Genomic DNA, 20,406 nt, shown 5'->3' on the forward strand with positions numbered 1-20,406 from the left:
GCGTCTATAAACATTCAGTTGAATGACTGATGTGTTCCAGTCTCGGCAACAGAAAGAGACAATGAGTTTTCTAAAATGGCCAATTTTTTCAAAAATGTATGTTTGTTTACCTAATTGGCTGCAATGTTGAACGAGGTCTCTTCGATCAAGCATGAGGGTAGTTACGCTAATCAATATAGGGATTTGCTCCTAGGAGGGGGATTGATATAGTTTCTACTACATTCACAGCTTCTGATGTGTGCAGCACCTTTGTCATGTTCGTTGTCTTTTTTTCAGTGCTTTCTCTTGTTGGAAAGCTCTTTATTTAATCTAGGAAAGTTTATTAGATTGTTTTGTCCAGGCGACAAAATTTTAACTTAAGTTTGGATTCGAGATGAGTCGGTCACGTTAACTATGGAAAAATAGCATTTTTCAGCACCGGTTTTACTTCACATTTATTTCGATGTCAACAAGTTACAGCGGCAATATAGGGTATCTGTTCCGCACACGATGAGACTGTTCAAGCTGAAACATTTACTTAGCAGTTATCCTCTTTCAAAAAATAGCTCAAAGCAGTCGTCGACGAAGTCAAATATAGCACATTTTAAACTTGACAAGTAACTTTTGAGTAGTGTTATACCTACAGATACATGGTCGTCGTTGCATATACTACATTTATTTTAAGTTATTCCGGCAACTTTTTAGCCTCGGTCATAGACAAGTGATTAGCGCCGAACACGCTGTTGTTACCACCCCACTTTTGGGGCCTGAATAAAAGTTCACAATCCAAAGAGAAAAACATTCTAATAGCATATACTGCTTGATTCTCAGCAAATAAAAGATTAGAAAAAAGAAACAATAGACCAGAACTGACATTAGCTACGAACCAACCTAGTATTTTTTTAACCCTATATATTACTGCTGCGCTTAGTAAATTGTGCTTCAGTGTAGCTTTTGAACTCAGATTGATAACGAATATGCCGACGTCATACGCTATGATTGATCTGCGATTATTTTTGTTTCTATATTTAATGATAGTGTGTTGCTAATAGGGACTATTTGATTGATGAAAACCATACGTTTGGGCGTCGCTACACGACTCTGATTATTGCTACAGTTCCGTCTTAAAGTAGATAGTTCTATTTGTAAATAAATGGTCACCATTCATTTAAAGGAAAGATTTGGCTTTGTGGCAGAAAATTGTAGAGCTACTGTACCAACCGATCGCAGACCACAGCACGGTTTTCAGGGGTTTGGTGGGGGGATCAGTGGGAGGGTATACCTGCCCGAAAGAATGACACTGCAACTGGTAACGCGAACCCGGAATGGATGGCATCTGTTGCAACGGCCGTCGACGTTTATAGCGCAGCCTATCATAATGACAACAATCATCATCACAGTGATTACGCGATGGCCGCATGATAAACAAATAAATTCGTATAGTAATTTCACGATAACAGAATATCATTGGTATTCTCTTGCATAACAGCGTCAATGCTCGGACAAATCAATCTACTATTAGAACAAACTGATGCGACGCCTAATGGAGTTTAGTAGGCGCGTTAGCACGCGTTCCAGAACAACAGAGAAAAAGGAACACGTTTGATATTCTGAGATGTACTGTTCTAATCGTTTAGCGTGTATATGTATACACACTTCCTTGATAGGAAACATTACCGGCAATTAATCCATGCTAGGGCTGGAGGAGAACGTGCATATATCATCGGTGAAACGATAAAAAGCCTGTTGGAAAGCTACGGGGCAACCGTGTGTGCTGTTATACGTGTATATATGTATTACTGTGTGGTGCAATATGGAAACAATAATATATTTGTTAGTCGAGTGTGTTGATCTTGTTACTCGAGTTAGCTTCGACATTTGTCAGTGAGGCACCTTGTGCGCCTACGAAGTCACTGCTACACGGAATAGCGATAAGACCTGCTCGTACCTAATGTAAGTATCATAAGCAAGTACTATAGAGAGAGGATACATAGAGTCACAGCCAGAATTTTGACTTGTTTCGGAAAAAGACCCTCATTTGCGTAGACGTATAGAGTAATTTCAAGGGTATTTTTAAGTTCAATCAACTAAGAACATTCATTCGGTGCTCGTTTCGCTTCACAAGGTGTGCCCATAGTCATCTTACAAGAAGAGCCGGTAGCTTGGAGAAGCAACAACAATTCAACTTCCTCGATCTGCGTTGATACTCGTATGCACTTATGTATGATAACCTTAGAACTTTTTCAACAAGGCGATTTCTTAGGACAGTCGGCTCAGTTGTTTCACGTACATCCGCTACTCACTTCTAGTTATCTCGAGGCCCTGAATGTTATCGCAGCTGCTGAATGATACACCCCTTTCAGCAAAAAAAGAACGCTTACGACTTTAAGTGTCGCAGCCTTATTGCGCCAATAAGAAGTATGCGTTTATTTCTTATAAGCTTTCTATCAGAAGCAATACCTTATTCGGCGGCAGAGAAATCAGCCGCTATCACTGTATTAAATCATTTATGTGTTAATGAGGGCTTAGCCCCGTTTTAACGAAAGATTTTAGTGTTTCAAGCCAAACCCCGGCGATTTTTGTTTTGCCTCTGTTTGTTTTCTAAACTGCTCCAACCGACCGTGACGAATTTTCAGACGTCATTGACACGATGTCGCTGTAAGAGGCTCCAATGTGATGAACGCTTCACGCGCTCGCAGAAAGACAACAACGATCAGTAGCATGTTGAATATATAGAAAACAAATGGCGAGACGCTGCAAGAGCGTGGCTTGAAGAGGCGATAGGGGAGTGGACGCCGAGGGGGAGGGGGCCGAATACGGGAGCACGAACTTCATTCAGAAGATGGGTTGCTTTTTCTTGAAACTGTGGCTGTACAAGTGACGCTGCCGCCGTCGCCGCGGCTACTGTGGCACTCGAGTTTCGCCTCCATTACGAAACGTGAGGGGCTGCAGCATACAACAATGGCGACCAGCGTATGGCGTGGCAGCAGCAGCGGCGGCGACGGTCGAAGGTGGGGGCGCCACTGGTGATGACGACGACTCTAGCCCATTTGTTTGTTGAGTCTGCTGAATTACCTATATCGTGTACTGGCGTAGTGATAGAATCTGTTGTTGTAGCTGGTAGATATTATATTGTGTGAGCGAACGTCAGTCGGTCGACGCATTACAAATGGAAGGTTCGACATTCGTCAATGAAACGCTGTGTTGCTGCAGCTTTTGCCGTTGTAATTGCAGCCGAACAAATGAATGATTCTAGCTGGTCCCATCTCATCCTGTCTTAGCGTAGCTGGCTTGAATAGCTAACAACTCGTTGGTTACTCCGACGGAGTCACACTCGCCGCCTAAACTACCGTTCTATGTACTTGCTTGCAACTGTTTATTGTGGAGCCTCCCTTTGCGCCTTCACGCCCATGCCGTTATCGAACAGCCCCCTTCCTCCCTCCAGACAATGTCGTTTATGCTACCGCAACCGATATAGCTAAAGCCATCTTGTCATCATGCTCGTAATCATCAATAGTTTCAGCAATTGTGTTAGCTTCAATCCATTAATTCAAGTGGTGGTGATGTTCTTCAGTACGCTCGCAGCCACAAGCGACTACTAGTGCAATGCCGAGTATGTCCTACAGTCAAGAATAATGATGGGCTTAGATAAATTGTCCTGTAATTGCAACACGGGCGAGAACTGAATATTCTGGTCTGGTACGGGTGGTAGTACGAGGAGATGAATGTACAGCGGTGGGAGATTCGGTTCGTTCGCATGGTCAAATATATTCCCATATTCAAGTCCCATATTAGCCATTATCTCACAGATAGATTAGCTACATGTTATGCGTGTATCCTGCCTACGACTGATGTGAAAATAAAATACGGATTGTTTTTTCTGTACGAGAAAATCCATGAGCTTGCTAATGTGCGTCGTTTTAGCGAGCGACGTCGTTCACGTGGGGTTCGACGTATCATTACTTTGTAATAACAAAGCTTGCAATATGCCAAACGTTCAGTATAAGACGAGGCGACACGGTATCTAACGTGAGTGGGTACATATGACGTCAATGGACCAATCAGTTGCATCGTTGCTCATTCATATTGTTGTAACTTAAATAAAAATGCTTACCTAGAACTTATTCTTTTCCTGTAACCGAACACGCACAAAGCGCCAATTAGATCCTGGGGTATTTTCTGAGACGCAGTATCAAAAATGAACTATATGCCCCGCTCGGCAGGACAGCTTTCTGAACAGTTATCTTTATATGTTTTTTTATGAAAGATACATAGACGTTTTAGCCATATTGATATCCACTAAGCCTAGATAAAAAGTAATCGATATGTTGGTTCATTTTGTTAATGCGGTCCTCTATTTAAAAGATGTATCGGGCACGATTAGACTAGCCATTATTGATCTATACTATTGGTCTTCTTATATATAAAAAGCACGATACCTTTTCTGAGCTGAATAGGAACAAATTGTTTGAAATATAACAGGCTCAGTAGTATTATTTAAGCTTTCAAAATGTTGTTCATTATGTGGTTATCTGCTCACTATAGGAACAGTATATTCTGTTACGTTAAACCAACAACAATTACAGATTGGCGCTAGTCGACGTCAAAAAATCTTGGTGAAAATATTAGACGTTTGTATGGAACTACAATCAAGTCGACCACTTCGCGTTTTTCACTGAAGTTCGCGTTTTTTTTTTTGCTCAGTACGATGTTTTTCGCACTTGCATGGTCCAAGTTTTTTTTTTTTCGATTTTTGTAAAAGGACTATAAATATACAGGCCTTTGTTTTTCGTTTAGCAAAAGTCAGAGGAGTTTTTTTTTTGGCGAGAAAATTGTGCGCTCCACCATTTTCCTTCTTAGTCTATACGAAGTTTGGCTCGATTCCTTCTAATAGAATCCGCAAAGAAAAGCTTACTCAAGCCGATCTTCGTCGCAGTAATCGAATCATTATTGATACGGTAGCAAGAGTCAAACCACTGTCGTATCCACTGGCTGGTAGACGCGCCTGCCTTTGCGCTGGCGATATATATATATGTATTTAGTGCATGCATGGCCGTCTAAGCATTGCTTTCCTCCCTTATCCCACCGAAGCCCTTAACGGTTAACGTACGTTCACATGTCTATGTTTGTATGCAACGATAATCGTCACCCCGTCCTTTCAGGCTTTACATAACTGGCCGGATCAGCCAATCAGCTTATGGAGTCGACAGTTAACATCGACTGAACAAACTCCTCCGGTCGAAGGAACAACGTACAGCGCCAATGCCGATGCTGGCGCTGACCAACTGCGACGCTATAGGACGCCCCGGGGGTCATGACCTAACAGGAGCAGGTCAACAACAACAACAGCTGCATCGAATTACGTCCCCAGACTCCGCATCTACCACCGCCGTAACCGGAAATATCCGTTAATAAATACTCATGGATTGGGCCTTTAACACAACACAAGCGCACACATTGCACAAACAGATCTAAAATAAAGGGACGCTGTTAGGCCAATAACAGTGAGAGTGAACAGATGGCTGAGGAGAGCTATTAGCTCGACGCCAAAGCCGGCAGTCGTAACTATAGCATCAGCTAAATGTTCCGAAAACTAAACTTGCTATACTATAAAAATATATGGAAAATAAGTGGAAGCAAAGCCTTTGCAAGAATCAGTCACCGAACGCGTCGAAGAGGCGCGACTCAACTTCACATGACAAAGATAGCGGGGCTTTCTACGAAGCAACAAAAAAATTCACATAACTACATTTACAATAAACCTTAGCGCGGTACTGGTTTTAAGACTCTGCAGCTGTAGGAGCATTTGAGGAACATCTGCGTCTCATACCCCTTCAAAGGCAAGATTCGTAGCGATTAAGTTTATTTGTCTTACGTTTAGCTAGTAACAAAGGCGGCATTCATGTTTACTATTGATCTCGTATTCGTATTTCAGTTAAGCTACCTTATTCTACTGAAGTAGTTCCTGGTGACCTGGTTATGGACTGAAGTCTCAAAAAGTAGTTGGTCTTGTATTTGATAGCGTTCATTCGATTAAGGACCTCTTGCTTAAAAATTACGATATTCAATTAATACGTATGTTCTGTCCATTTATGCAGAATTGAAGGTTATCGTAGGATAGCGACTTAAAAAGCTAGTGTTGGTTAACGAAGAAGACATTGCCACCTGTCGAATTTTGGGGCAATGAACGCTCTTATGTTAGCTACTTCAAGTGACTCAAATAAAAGGACCTTGAAGATAGTATAACCAAAATGTGATGGCAGCTATCCAATTAGTATAAATTATATGTCTCTCAACAATCATTTTCACTTCCTACCGGGTCTAGCCAATTATTAGAAACACTTCAATCAAAGCGATATCAGGTTCCACATATTAGATTCTTCTCGCGCTACATTCGTCTCTTCGTACACGACTTTCGCCGATGCTTAGTAATAGATGCACTGACTTGGCTTGGCTTGGCAACATTATAGCGCTGGTAAGGGTTGAGGATTTGAAAAAGCCTCCCCTTATAATTCGATAACTACGGGGACGATAATACAGTGTACTGTGTTTATATCTTATTCGTGAGCTTTTCATTACCACGACGTTCATTCGAAAATTCGGTGAAGATGAAGATTCTGCTAACGCTACCAACCAGGAATGTGTTATATACTAGAAGTGAGTCCTCGCACCGTTCATCTGTATTATTAATAACTAACGACGCTCTGGTCCTATTCGTATTTGATGCGGATGATCCTGGTCCAATAAGGCTGACTTGCGTGAAAAAGGGGCCCGCCATTTACAGTCAAAGACATTTCACTTGACATCTATTAATATCTAGTTGTACAACTCTACATGGAGTGAGCAAGTTGGGCCGACAAGCCTGCTTCGACCGTATCTTTCAATTCGGGCAGCAAATGCCACCTTGACCCAAGCCCAGTTAACTTCTTGATGTTGTCATTAAGTTAAGCAATCGGGTATAGCATCGGCACCTGACTTCCAGCAGATGGCAGACTTTGTTTTGTGGATTGGAACGCTGCAGACCGCCTTTTTCTAAGTACTGCGGACACCCGATGACGATGCTTTCCCTAAAATGTCTACAGAGTTGCTCTGTATGTAAGGTGCCGCTCTCATTTTCGAGAATAGCAGTCCGCACCGCGTACACTCTACTTTCCAAATCTAGGAAGGTGGACCTGTGATCTTCAAACGACTTGATACAGCCCCTTGCTTGGCCCTAGCCATTCCATTAGCGGACCTTCCACCAGGACACTTTTCGGATTTTCCACTCGTTCTCCGTTGTTGTCAGATATCTTGCTTTTCCTGATTCGTCGAAGTGTGAGTGGTGCTGTTGTTAGCGGCTGACTGTTGTCGCATAAAACTGATCGGCGACCAAAATGAAAAGCACATATATCTAAAGAGAGAGAAAAACTCGGTCCTGATGTGAGTCTAATTAATTTCGATGAGATCGAGCTTACTTGAGTGTCGGCTGCTTGGCTCTTGCGAACGCGCTTCTCCCTATGACGCTGGTGTTGTAAAATTGAGTCGCGTCACCGTATTTTTTCAGTGTAATGTAAATGTAAAATACCTCAACAAGGTGGCACCTTTCGATCCACCTGTTTAATGACAAAGCTCACTAACTGATAGTAGAACTTGCAGGGCGTTTTTTGTATTCTGTACGTGTTTTCTTTCTTATTGTTTCATACACGTTGAATATATGCGCTCTCGGAATTCCAAAAGAAAAGCTGTAGCAGAATTGCTCGAGAAACGCTGTAAATTGCCCACTACGAGTGTCTGCGAAAAGGGCTGCCTTCGTTTCCTTTCAGAAGGGGCATCCGTCATTACGAATTTAATAGTGCAAAGAACCTACGTTTCACCATAAGCCAGACACTTGCCTCGTACAGTTAAAGAAGATGTTTGCGTTATCATCGGTAACTAGCACAACGTGTTTATCCAATATTGCCCCAGAAAAAGATCGTCAAAATACTGTAGGCGGCAAATTCTGAAAGTGTCAACTGGCATCTTTGAAAAAGATAAAACATCTAACAATGCTCAGTTTAAGAAAAACATCAATTTCTGTTAGAGTTCGAGGAAACGAATCGAGGAACAATGAGTTTGAATATAATGATATAGGTAAAGCGAACATGTTAATTTTCTCCATTAATAAGCTTGCTCGCATTATTACATACTAGGTACCCGTTTTGAGTTAATTAGGTTTTTCCACGAAAAAAAATATAGATATATTGTTAGCTTTTAAATGTATTCTAATTACTTTGTCACGATTTGCTTTGTATTTTAGCATCCGACAGAATATTTCTTTTGGAAAAAAAAATACTATATACTGATAAGTTAGATACAGCTTTTGCACTTCTGCTAGTAAGTTGATGAGTTTTCTAAACTAAATTCTTTAAGGATAAGAACGACGAGAAGTTCCATCTCAGAGCAAAATGCTATCTAGCTTTTTTTCTACCTCTACTATTGTTACTCATCGGCCGCATATGTCCACGCACATTAACCCTTTCTCGTTATATACTTTTAATACAGTTTATATATATAGAGTTGCAGGGTCTGCAGACAAAAATATGCACAGGTCTTTTAACGTTTCTATATTCTGCCACTTCTTCTTATGGCATGTGTCGCACAACGGACAGAATGGGTCTCCGTAATAGCGCAGTGGGTAACATGTTTACCTGCTGACCTTACGAATACGTGGCGGTTTGGGTTCGAATCAGGACCTACACACTTCGTATCGTACTGGGAACGAACCGTACCCAACGACTTAAACACTGGATGGCTAGAACCCAAAAAAACCCTTAAAAAAAACTGTCTAGATCAGTCCCTTCCGGTGGCACCAAATGTGTCACATAGAACTGACCTTTTCACACAGGCGGTCACGTTCGGCATAAAATTAAAAGAAAATTAGTGGCCCAGAATCGCCGAAGAAGTCAACGAACACAAGAGCATCCAAGGTAAATAGACTTTCATTGACAAATTTCATGGGTAAAAAAAGTACTTTTTTTTCTTCGTTTTTATTGTGTTTTTCGTCATTGAGACGCAGGAGTCGCCGATGGTAGCTAAGTGCGACACCCGGAAACTGTTTCTTTCGGTCTTTAGGCGCTTTTCCGTGTCAAATGATCGTCGAATGGCGTAGTCCACCCCGATGGTTACGGGAAGCCGGTGTAATATCTAGGTCCCGTGCATCACACTACGTTGGTGTGCTATTCAGGCTTACCGATATTTCACTTCCTGAGAGCAACAGCCTTCGTGACGTCTCCATCCACTTGCTAATGGTTCTCTAAATAAAATAAATACATTTTATTTATACTATAAAAATAGGGGGAAAAGGGAACTTTTCGTCTTTTATCATAACGAATGTATCCCATATTTAGAAGCGTTTATAGCCCATCTAAAGCGCAGAAGTGAATGTTTGTTTCTGAGATAAGCACCTGACGAAAAAGTTGCTCTTCTCCCATGTGTTTTAATAAGCTAATTAATGTTTTAGTAATTCTAAGTAAAATGAGCAGAGCTCATTCCTTATGTCATAACTTGATTTTGTCATGTAAAAAGATACTAGAATGTGAACAGATCGAAGAGTATGATGTGTGTTGCTTTCTAGAAATGCACTGGAAAAAAAAATCTATAGTTTTATACAATTGTTTTATTTGGTCAAAGTGCTCTTCTATATTCTTTATTCAGAAGTTTCAAAACGGGACCGCGTATAGGTAGACGATATTACAGCGGTTTGTTATCACCGCGAAACTATGGACCGTTTAATGAACGTGAATGTGTTACTGTCTATTGAAATGCCAGGCATGAAAATGATTTTTATCTATAATACTGTGCGTTTTTATCTATGAGACCCGACGTAACTGAGACCTTCCAGTTTACGGACGAAGCATATTTTTCTCTTTATCATTTAGGCATGAAATAATTCATATGGGTATGTCTAGAAAAGTGTTAAGCCCTGGTGCTAATTAGCAAAAAACTTGGCACACGTCCGTGGTCGGCCTACGAAAATGAATTGCCCCCTTTTACAACTTACAATTAAATATGTACTAACAAGTAAACAATCAACGAACATTATATAAATATTGCGAAAGGTAAAAAACAAATGTCGAGTATGTGTAAAAAAATAGTCGAAATGGCTACACTGCGGCCATATAAAATAGATGCTAGTTTTCATGTATAATGCAAAACTGTAATCTCTTCCAAATCTAATGACCGCGAGAAACTTTAATAAAAAAGCAATGATTTTCCTCTTTGACATTCATCTTGTGATAGCTCTTCAGTCTAATTCTTGCCCCTCTATAATAATAGACCCTCTCTAATAATGTGACTCCCTTGAAGTATAGCAAGTCGTTAAGAAAGATCATTTGTCCTCTATTTGCCAATGATTTGACATTTTGCGAAATTTATATATATATATAAGCCGTATATCGGATTATCGTTTACTAAATCCTTGAGAACTGTTCTCACCTAACATTAAAGTTAGCCACTCACCTCATGTTAGAAGGGCACGTTACGGTATGTGATACTGAAGGTATAATTAAAGTTTTTTTGATCCGTCACCATTCCCATGTGCCTTTTGCCCCATGAGCACTTGTCTCGATAGCTTCTGTGGGCCTCACACAGTGACCTACAATGTCAAATGTGTAATAAGTGATATTGATAGCGTTTTTAAATTTAGATATTGTATGTAACTGCACTGGGGGATTCACGAACGCTGTAGTAGTTCTTCGACTGCTAGTTTGGGTTCCAAAGGTAATTAACTGTTTGATTTCTATTTCATTTAATACAAATTCACAACATTTCTATTTATTAAATGGAATAAAATGTATATAGATAAGATTGATCGATGAACGGTTTCCGTGCGGGTCTAGACCTATGTATTTCACTCACGTAATTGCAAGTTAGATAAATGCGAGATAACATGACTTGAAAGCAGCTAGTATATTTTATGAAAGTAAAAAAAGTATTGTTTATGACAGTGGCTAATTTCTATCGGTGAAATTTGTACTCCCGTTACCTGTTCGCGGGAATCGAACATCCGTTTATGAGAAGTTCGACGGTCTGAAGGCAGACGTGTTTGCCCGATTCTTTTTGTCAGTACTTCAACTATATCTGAAAACGACTACACAGTACGCGAAAAAATCAAGCAGATCGAACGATGAACGCATGCGGAAATAGTTCTACATATTCTAGCTGTTGTATTTTCCCTTTACCGCTAGCTTTCTACATTTGGTCTGTTTGAAGAAGACTATCTTCAAAAAGAGTGCCTGCAAGAAATACCAGGGAAGACGGTCAAATTGGGGTGACTAATAATTATATAAAAACCAGGAAGACAGAGGATTTACTCTGCCTTTTTTTTTTTAGTAGAAAGTTATTTTTGAGTTTGATGTGTCTGAGAAAATGCAAGTAGGATTCTCGCTGGATTATTTGTTCTAATGGTTAATATGCGTTTGACTTGGCCGCCGTATAGTTCATGCGGGGGTAATCGAACCACAAGAGATCATTAGGAAACAGCACAGATTTCATAGGTTCAGCCCAAAATTGTTGCCAGTTATGTGGAATAAATTTGCCTAAAATTCACAAATGGCTCCTCTGGGTTTCTCTGGCGGTATAGAAGCTTTTCAAAATGTCCGACCAATGAGCCAAGCTTCAGTTCTCGTTATGATGACCCAGAAGTCATTAAAAACTTCTGTTCTTGTTAAACCTTCTAAACAGGTTCAGCAATACACGCATGTATATTACATTGAAAGGCGTTCCTACTCTCGCCTGTTTCTGTTTTACTCAATTTTCAACTGCGTTCAATGGCGTAGATCTATAATGTGAGTTCAGTTTTCTCTCTTTATTGGCACCTTTTTAGGCCAACTGTGTTTTTGTTATTTGAAAAAGATTTTTACTGCCTTGTGACAGGAAGGGGTGCGACTGGTTCTATTTTTCCTGAGGTGAGTCTACCTGCAGGAGCGTGGTAGATTCGCCGCGTTCGAAAGGGTGCCTTATTTACGTCAGACAGACACAGGCTGCTCAAGCTGGATAGCGAATTGTTGTCCAACAGAATGAATAGGTAAATGGTAAAATGTCGTTGGGACGGATATTGCGGCGGACAGCAATGGCCGCAGACAGCGGAAGGCGTTTTACAGCAACGCCAACGACGATACCTGTCACAGCGCCTTTCCGCAGAAGCTACGCCAATGGAGCGGGCCACAAAACAGGAGAGGAACTGGCCACTGCCTTAGACGAACGCGCACACAAATCCACAGCATCCAATGCTCTGGCCCCCAACTCAATGGTATGGCTGTGTGCAGCTCCGGTTATGACGCAGCTGCAGAATAACTTTCACGAACAACTCATGATCGAATCGACTGATAGCACGTGTATCGGTGGACACAGGCTCTGTGCATCTGGCGGGAATGACCGGACACACTTAGCCAAAGCTAAATGTTTCATAGTCACACAGCAGGACGGTCGTATCAAGAGCAGTCAAACAAGACGAGGAAACTGGCCGAAGGGGGCCTAGAATAACAACAGCAGCGGCAGCAGGAAGCAACTGCTGCTGCTGCTGCTGCCACTGCAGGAAGGTAATAGAAAACCTTTGCAAGTAACAGGCGGCGAACCCCCCTCCCCTCCCTACCTATACGCTCACAACGATTCATATAAGCAAACATGCACACCCGAGCAGACACACTTAGCTCATTGCCGGTTACGCTGCATCGCAAAAACGACGACGTACCGAGCGAGCAATCGATCCATCCATCCGAAGATCCACCCTTCCAACGGGAGAAGGCTTAGATGATTACCGCTCCGCGGAGGTGGCAGACTGAGGCATTGGGTCAGTGCGAATCCGGTGCGAGACCGCTGGTGTCTATTGAGTATTGATGTCAGTCAGTTCTATCAAGCTACCACCTTACCTGGGGGTCTGTGGAACCGTTGTTGCTAGCAAAGAGTCAATGACTACCAGCTGAATACTGCATTGTGCCATGCGCTAAAGCATTGAGATAATATTGTGTGCATGAAAACGACGTCATGTTCGCTCAGCTCTGCGGAACGCTCATCTGATCAGCGTTGCGTTGGCTATAACAGGAATAAACTGAAGAAGATGTCACTGACATCGATGCACATGATGACGTCTATGTCGGCTCTAATGCTGATTAGCTACGGGGGTTGTGGCAAAAAAAATAGTACAGGTAACCATAAAAGAAGGCAAAGAATAACGAAATGCATACTCACGCAAGCAAACCCATCGAGATTTGACGGTGACGTAACGGGACGGCAAAATGTGTCAGCACCAAACGTGAAATCATATATGACACTCGATTAGACCTATTTTCATCGAGCGTACCTTAACATAAATATCTGCCTTCATAGTCTGATCATTCGAATATGATGCAGTTATTCGATCAACAGGGATCTCTGATCAAGCAAATACGTTTATAATAATGAGAATTGTAACTACTTGAAGATGATCACAACTGCCTGGAGCGAGGATGGGGCAAAGCTCAAATAGATGTAATATGGCATAAAGGCGATGTGGCACGATGTAAACGGTAACATTGGACGGTAGGAATCTTCTGGTAGACCTTGTGACTGTACCACTAATACATTTAACGTGCGCCCCGTCTTTCAGCAGTGCTACTACCGCTGCTTTGGCAAACAACTATGCCATGGCAACCATGGTAACGATTGAAATAACGCTAAGAAATATGTGATCGCTTTCCGTGCGATATATTTAAATAAGTCTTTGTTTGTAGAATATCTCAACTGAGGCAGGATATGTAAATGATTAAGAGACGCGTCAAGATGGTACGCTTTTTATTCATGCGATACTTACGTGTCCGTATGTGGTTAAGCACATTATTAGTCTATGGCACAGCTTTTACGTTGCGAGCGGACAATTCATTCGATTTTATTAATTTCCTAGTTGTTATTTAAAGAAAAACAGATTAATGGCTTTATATTTATTTAATGTTTTTTTTTTCTTTCTTTCTTTAAATATCAATGTTCGTTATACTGAATACGCTTCTACCTCAAGGGAGGCTTAGATTTAAAAATATTTTCCATGTGGTCTGTACGACTCATACGCTTTTAGATAGATATAGGTTCTGAAATTTTATGACAAATGTAAATCTATTTAGGTTGTAGAACTAGCCAAAGGATTGATTTGTGCCAATAAGCTTGGTAGCGCTTTAACAGCACCTATCAAAGGCCTTTTTTTGGCGAAAAGCTCCCGTTCACTACCTGGAACCCGAATCCGATTAGAGGAGTAGCGAAAACCGTCCGCTCATACATACCTACCTTAATCCATTATAATTTCTTGCTTGTCATTAAACAAGAAAACATTGAACATTTGGCATTATGTCATTTCCATAATCTATAGACATAAACAAATTTGTCCTCGAAATTGTGAGTGCTGCTTGAAAAAGCCAAAGGCAAGGCCATTTAATAATCTGACGACACGATTATCAACACAAAGGCTAAAACGGTATAAAACATCAAGACTAGGAAACAGTGTTTATATTTAAAGGCCTGATTAGATAGCATCAGACGGTGAGCCGACGGTGATTTCGCGTCTAGTCCTAATTAGAGGCCGCAGCGGTCGCATTCATTGTGTAAGATGTGCTGCTAATGACTACTTTGATCAACCAAACGCACTATGTTATTGAGTCTTGTTTAATTTAGAAATTTCATTAGAACTCTTTGCAAGGCAAAAAGACCTTAATTTGACTATGTTTATTATAACTTGAAGCATTTTTACAGCTTATTATATATGTATGTATATATATATATTTCTTAAGTAACCTTACTTCTGTATATATACATAAAAGCGTTTAGTGTTGTCCAACAGAAAATTTTACGTGTATTTTTTGTTACTTCACCCGTAGGTTAGTTAGATGTTCTGATTAACTAGCTTACTTGTGTCCATTTAAAGAATACTGTTTACTAATTATAGACTAGTAGAAAAGAAACCCACTCAACCGATAACAGCTCATTGAAGCCTAAACATGTGGGCCATGTCTATTTTAACTGAAATCATCTCCTTGGCGTATGGCGCTTCATACTGCCCTATATAGTTGACATCCAAGCCTTTAAGTACTGCTACTTAAGGCATTTTAACCGTTTATTTATTAGCTGCACGAAAAATATTACAAAGATGTATATTTTGACTTTAGTACGAGATTTAATTGCATCTAAATTCGTTTTTATGTACTGTATGATTTTTATTATTTTAAGAGCAATGAAACAATCAGTGGACGAACACATGGATATTCTCGAAGGATTCAGTTATATGTTTAAAGAACACGGCCTGATATCAGGGCCTGGAGTACCAAAATATCTTGTTGTAGATACGGCTCACTGATTTGCAAGGTTCGAGACTGATGGAAATTTGTATAGACTCGATAGACAGTAATATCTTTAAAAGCAAACGATCCCCAATGGTGTCAGTATTCGGCGTAAATCGGCCTGCTTCATTGCGATCGGCTTAGCCGAAAACAGCTAACAGAATGATGTATTGGTACCGCGTTTAAGTTTGCAGATACTGATTCATTGATGGACAATGGCTTTATTTATTATAAATGTGGGTCTTATAGCGACTTCCACATAAGGATAGCAATGCTGAGAGCTCTAACTGATTTCCTTCGTTCAAGTATTACATGTCCTTGAATGTATACATTGTATATTGGTAATCTGAAAGTTGACGTCTAAAATCGTGTGCACTGTAACTAATCGTCTGCGTCCTGTTGAGTGGGAAATTACATTACCCCGCAGAGCAAGCAGCAACATATCTGTAACATGAACTGAGACAGTAGCTCTTCACCTACTTGCCTACGCAAACTTTTTATTGAAGTCATTATATCAAGCCGAAACCCGCGTTTCCTATGTCTACGCACGGATTTTCCCTTCCTCTATCAGGCCATCATCAACCGTTGACGTCTAATAGGCCATTTAATAAATTTGCCTTTTCAATTTAAATTAAGCCTATTCTTAACTATGACTAACAACGGGCGAAAAATCCTCCCAGCCGCAATGCTCGGCTTTTGTTGCTGTTATTCAAAAGCGCAAAGAGAGACATATAATTTCAACTATTCATATTTTCATATCATACTTTTTCCGGCCGGGTGATGCCCCTTCCCTTAGACAGCACTTTTCTCTGATACGCTGGCTCAGCCTCACTTCTTTCAGTTTTTTCCTGAGTCAATAAAGTCCACATGAGCCCCACTCTTCCCTACTGCGATCCAGCTGACGCGCGCGCCAAAGTTCAACCCTTTTGTTATAGTTTGCTGCTATTTCTATCTATGGGTCTGGCGCGTTTGTCTCTTTTTGCTTTCGTCTGATGCGCGTTCTCCTCTTCGCCGTGTCTAATATCGATGCTGCTGTAGCAGCTCTTCCGCTTGCCCTTTGCTCGTCTATACTTGCAGTTGCTGCACAACTGAAATTCCCTCACCGGTGTCTTCGACGATGAGAATCCGCCGCCGTCCATATTCCAACGTTTGCACTTTACGCCGAGACCTGAACGGCAGGAAGGCGCGGTCGGCTGGCTATTTGACATCAACGGCAACGCCAGCAGTAGCCGGAAAGGCGGACGGACACACAGGCGGCGACCTACTCAGCCAGCGGCGATGACGGTGGCAGCACCAGCGGCAATAACGGAAATCACAACGTAATTTTCGTGATATTTTACGGGTTTTTAGCAGTGAAAGCGAAAACCAAAGTTGGGTGGACGGTCTGTGGAGTGGACCGTGGCTGTTGTTGATGCCGCTGCCGTTACTAATACGTAGACGACGCAAAGTAGACATCATCTGCAATGAAGGCAATACTCCGGCCACATTAACACTGTGAGTGGCTCCACAGATACTACGACAACGAACAGCTGGCACGTTCTTATAGCGTTTACGCTGTTGTCATTGCTACTGTTGACTTCATAGACACAACAAGGGGGTATATATTTCACGTTTTTTTTTTCAAACACGACCACTTTCGATTATATTGCTGTGCTTTTCTACTCTCCTAACTTCCTGACTGAACTTATGGCTACAATCAAAAGAGGAGAACGAATTCGCATTATTAGGATTTCCAGGATCACAGTTACGTTCGTATCTTCTAGCAAGTTTATTTAAGCTTTTGTTTGCACGTCTATGAAAATGCATAGGTAGACTTATAGTTGGGTAAAGATTATGTTACATATATACAGTTCTACATGTTGAGTACTCTCTCACCATACACATTCTGCGTGATGAAAAAACGTAGGGACACAGTTGTTGTGAAAAGGAGATAAATAAACCATTGAAATAGGTAGTATAGATCATTAATCTATCTACTGTTCTTTGCTATTCTGAATTTTTCCAATATTTAATTTCCGCTTCATTTTAGGCATTTGCTAGGGTATATATATACATATATATATATATATATATATGTAATGGAGCAGCAACTTCGGACAAGATACGATTCGCGTTCCATTCATGTATCTGTCCAAAACGCCTTTTCCAGAAAATGTCACATTTCTATTTCGCAGAATCTCGAAGGGGCAAAAAATAAGTGATACAAATATAAGCGTGCATTGTCCTTAATAGGTGAGCAAAAATTGGCCCAAAGTTTACGGTCCCTCAGGTTCAGGTAACATGTTGGGCTGGACCAGGTAACCTGTTTACTAATTTATAGGGCAGGATTTTAGAATTTGGTGGATTGGATTACGGGAAGACCTGTAACCCACAGCGCGATGCTACCCGGTACCCTTCTCCAATGCAGAGATTGCAGGTTTAACGATGACGAGCTTTAAATGATTGAGAACGGAGATTCCCATCATCGATTTCAGACGAGCGTGCCGTTGAAAACAAGCCCAAACAAATATTCCATTGAAACTTCCGTGACAAACTTGAACGGTGAATGAATACCACTAACGAATACCCCAATAGCCAACGTGGAATTTCCTTCGTTCCTGCTAGACAGAAGCTGGACATTTCCAATGTATGGTCATCGAATACATGACCATATAAAGACGAACAATAGCCGTCTCTAGCCAAAGGTTGCCTGGAAACACATGGCAAACATTGAAAGTCCTTGATTTCAACGTTTGGCTCAGCGTCATCGAAATCACTTGTACAAAACGTAACTATCGGAATCCATCCAGACCTTGGCTGCATTTCCCCGGCCTCACGAAACAATAAAGTACGATCTAAACTATTGTATAACAAATACGAGTTCTACCATGAAGCCGCACGAAGGCAACGAAGCTAGTCTTAATGGTGACAACCGTTCTTGTGCGACACAATTTTGCTGTTGCGGCCTCCTGCTTATTTTGGCCATTTATTATTTTCTGGCAATTGTGACAACAATTATAGTAATAGCAGGAAAAATATAGCGGATATAGTCTGCGTATTAGAGGCAGTCTTCCATCCAGCGCTGTACCCGCTTTATCCCTGTGTCCCCTGAACCTGATCTCTGTCAATTGTTGTTAGCAATCGTGGCTCTGATTTGACACATGCAGGGTTGTTATTATTACCGTTGAAGCGCTCCGACGCAACGTACGAGCCGCCTGAGCAGCAGGCATTGTTATCGTCGAAGTTATCCACGAAAGCGCCAGACTGGCTAGCTGTCCCTTGTGGGTCTAGGAAATGCTGATGCAGGTTAAAGGTAAAATGTAGTCGGGATTCCGCCACGAGGGTTTCGGCAGCGTAGCTAACGCTCTAAACGATGCCGCTGCCGATGACGACTTCTGTCGCTGAGTGGTGGGTCGCCATTCGTGTCGCGGTTCGTTCTGCTCTCACAATGACACCTTCTGCCCCAACAGCATCCGTTCAATTTCACAACGGTAAAGTTGTGATCGCTACCAGCATCGTAGACATCATCGTAGTAATACTGTGTCGTTGAAATAGCAGCGGATCTGGCATTAACGCATGGCGCTATAACGTATATATTACACTATAAAATTACAACAGCTAGTACGGACGGCATCCGCTGTTAGATTGTTTCCCTTCCCCGTCGACCCCCTATTCTTCCCGTTCAGCTTCCCTCATCTATCTGTTTTGTAAAAAGCAGATGGCACCTCAACTACTGTAATGGGGGTGCTCTACGACCTGCTGCTGTTACAGCTAGTCGCATTGCTGTGTCTAATGAGGGAGCCGGGATAGATTCTCACCAGCCGCCACCGCCGCTGCACTAACTGTAGCAGAAGCAAACGTGCAACGGAGTGCAGGCACGCAAGAGAGCAGGCACGCAAGAGAGCAGGAGATGAAAAAACACTGTTCACACGAAATCGTGATTAAAACGGTACATTGAGACAGATGCACCGATCTTCAAATTGTCGGAAGGGGTTCGACATGTGAGCGACAAAAATGGCAAGCGGCGACAGTTATTTGTGGCCACAATCCAACAATAACGGGCGTTACCACTGGGACCTGCAGACAGTTTCGAAAAAAAAGTAATGCTCACGTCGGGCACACTGGCGCCAAGTCTAAAACATTCGCGTTGTTTCGATGTTACCAGTAGACCATGTTTGACGTCTGTCCACCTGACATCCTGATCGCTTTATTTATCCGGTTGTTCGTCAGAAGCGCCGTGACTCAGCAAAGTTAGCTCTGAACGAGTTCTGCATAGGGCGCAAGCTTGGAATGGCTGATAGGGCCATATTCCATCCATTGAGACACGCCAGACCACATGTCAACGGCTGTCATCCGGAATCGAATAGACAATGAACTCGCACAGCACATAATGGACGAATGTGGATATTCCAAGCTCGTCATCGTTTTCATTGGACTTCAATGTAAATGATAATGGCAGTGTCGAGTGAAGGGCGTAGGTCATGACTCAAAATACAAATGCATGACCATTGTAGGTCGTAACAGATGACGACGAGTGATTACATGGTCAATGGTAGTTTCGTTCTACTGAACTACTTTTAGATACTGCCGACCACCGGTTGACCAGTCGAAGGAGTCGTTATAATAGACGTTGTTTTTTATATCTACGCCTGAATCCTTGATATGAGAGCGCTTAAAAATAACTGATTTAGTTAGTTATACAAATTCAGATCAGTGGTTGAATGGACACTTCATGAACAGTGAATTTAACCGTGCTCTTCACGTAATACAAGTAGGCCGATCAAAAGCCCTCTTCCATAAACTCGCCGGCGGAAGCTGTTTTTAAAAATGAGACCAATATCTATACGACCGCACTTGATATTATTATCTTCATTGCCCCCTTGTTACCAAGTTCTAATTGGCCCGCACAAATATAGAGCTCATACAAAAGTGTCTGCGGTAAAAATCTCTATTGAAAAACGGCTATATGGCGCATCTAGATAAATATTTTGTCCGTAAGAAAATATGCTTATACACAACGGAAAATACCTTTCCTATTTATAGATTTTGATGCCTATGGAAGAGAACTGTCTTGAGATGTTATGGAATCAACGCTGTCACTTTTTTGCTCAAAGGGAGTTTATAATAACAG

At 41.6% G+C, this 20,406-nt stretch overlaps 2 long non-coding RNA genes across 3 annotated transcripts; one reads left to right on the top strand and one right to left on the bottom strand.

Annotated features, from left to right (window-relative positions):
- Positions 1-407: 407 nt before the first annotated feature.
- Positions 408-20,371, bottom strand: LOC147752603 (uncharacterized). Of its 2 annotated transcripts, XR_015313620.1 has the most exons (6): positions 13,186-20,371; positions 10,982-11,086; positions 10,456-10,591; positions 9,188-9,250; positions 1,201-1,349; positions 408-504 (listed from the first exon to the last, which is right to left on the bottom strand). It is a non-coding gene; the product is annotated as an uncharacterized LOC147752603 (long non-coding RNA). The 2 variants fall into 2 exon arrangements; XR_015313619.1 differs by having other exon boundaries at positions 408-1,349.
- LOC111266977 (uncharacterized) lies at positions 6,456-9,206 on the top strand. The gene is made up of 3 exons (XR_002684354.2): positions 6,456-6,636; positions 8,607-8,924; positions 9,070-9,206. It is a non-coding gene; the product is annotated as an uncharacterized LOC111266977 (long non-coding RNA).
- Positions 20,372-20,406: the final 35 nt, after the last annotated feature.

Source organism: Varroa jacobsoni, unplaced genomic scaffold (genome assembly GCF_002532875.2).
Source record: "Varroa jacobsoni isolate VJ856 unplaced genomic scaffold, vjacob_1.0 scaffold_1134, whole genome shotgun sequence".
NCBI lineage: Eukaryota > Metazoa > Arthropoda > Arachnida > Mesostigmata > Varroidae > Varroa > Varroa jacobsoni.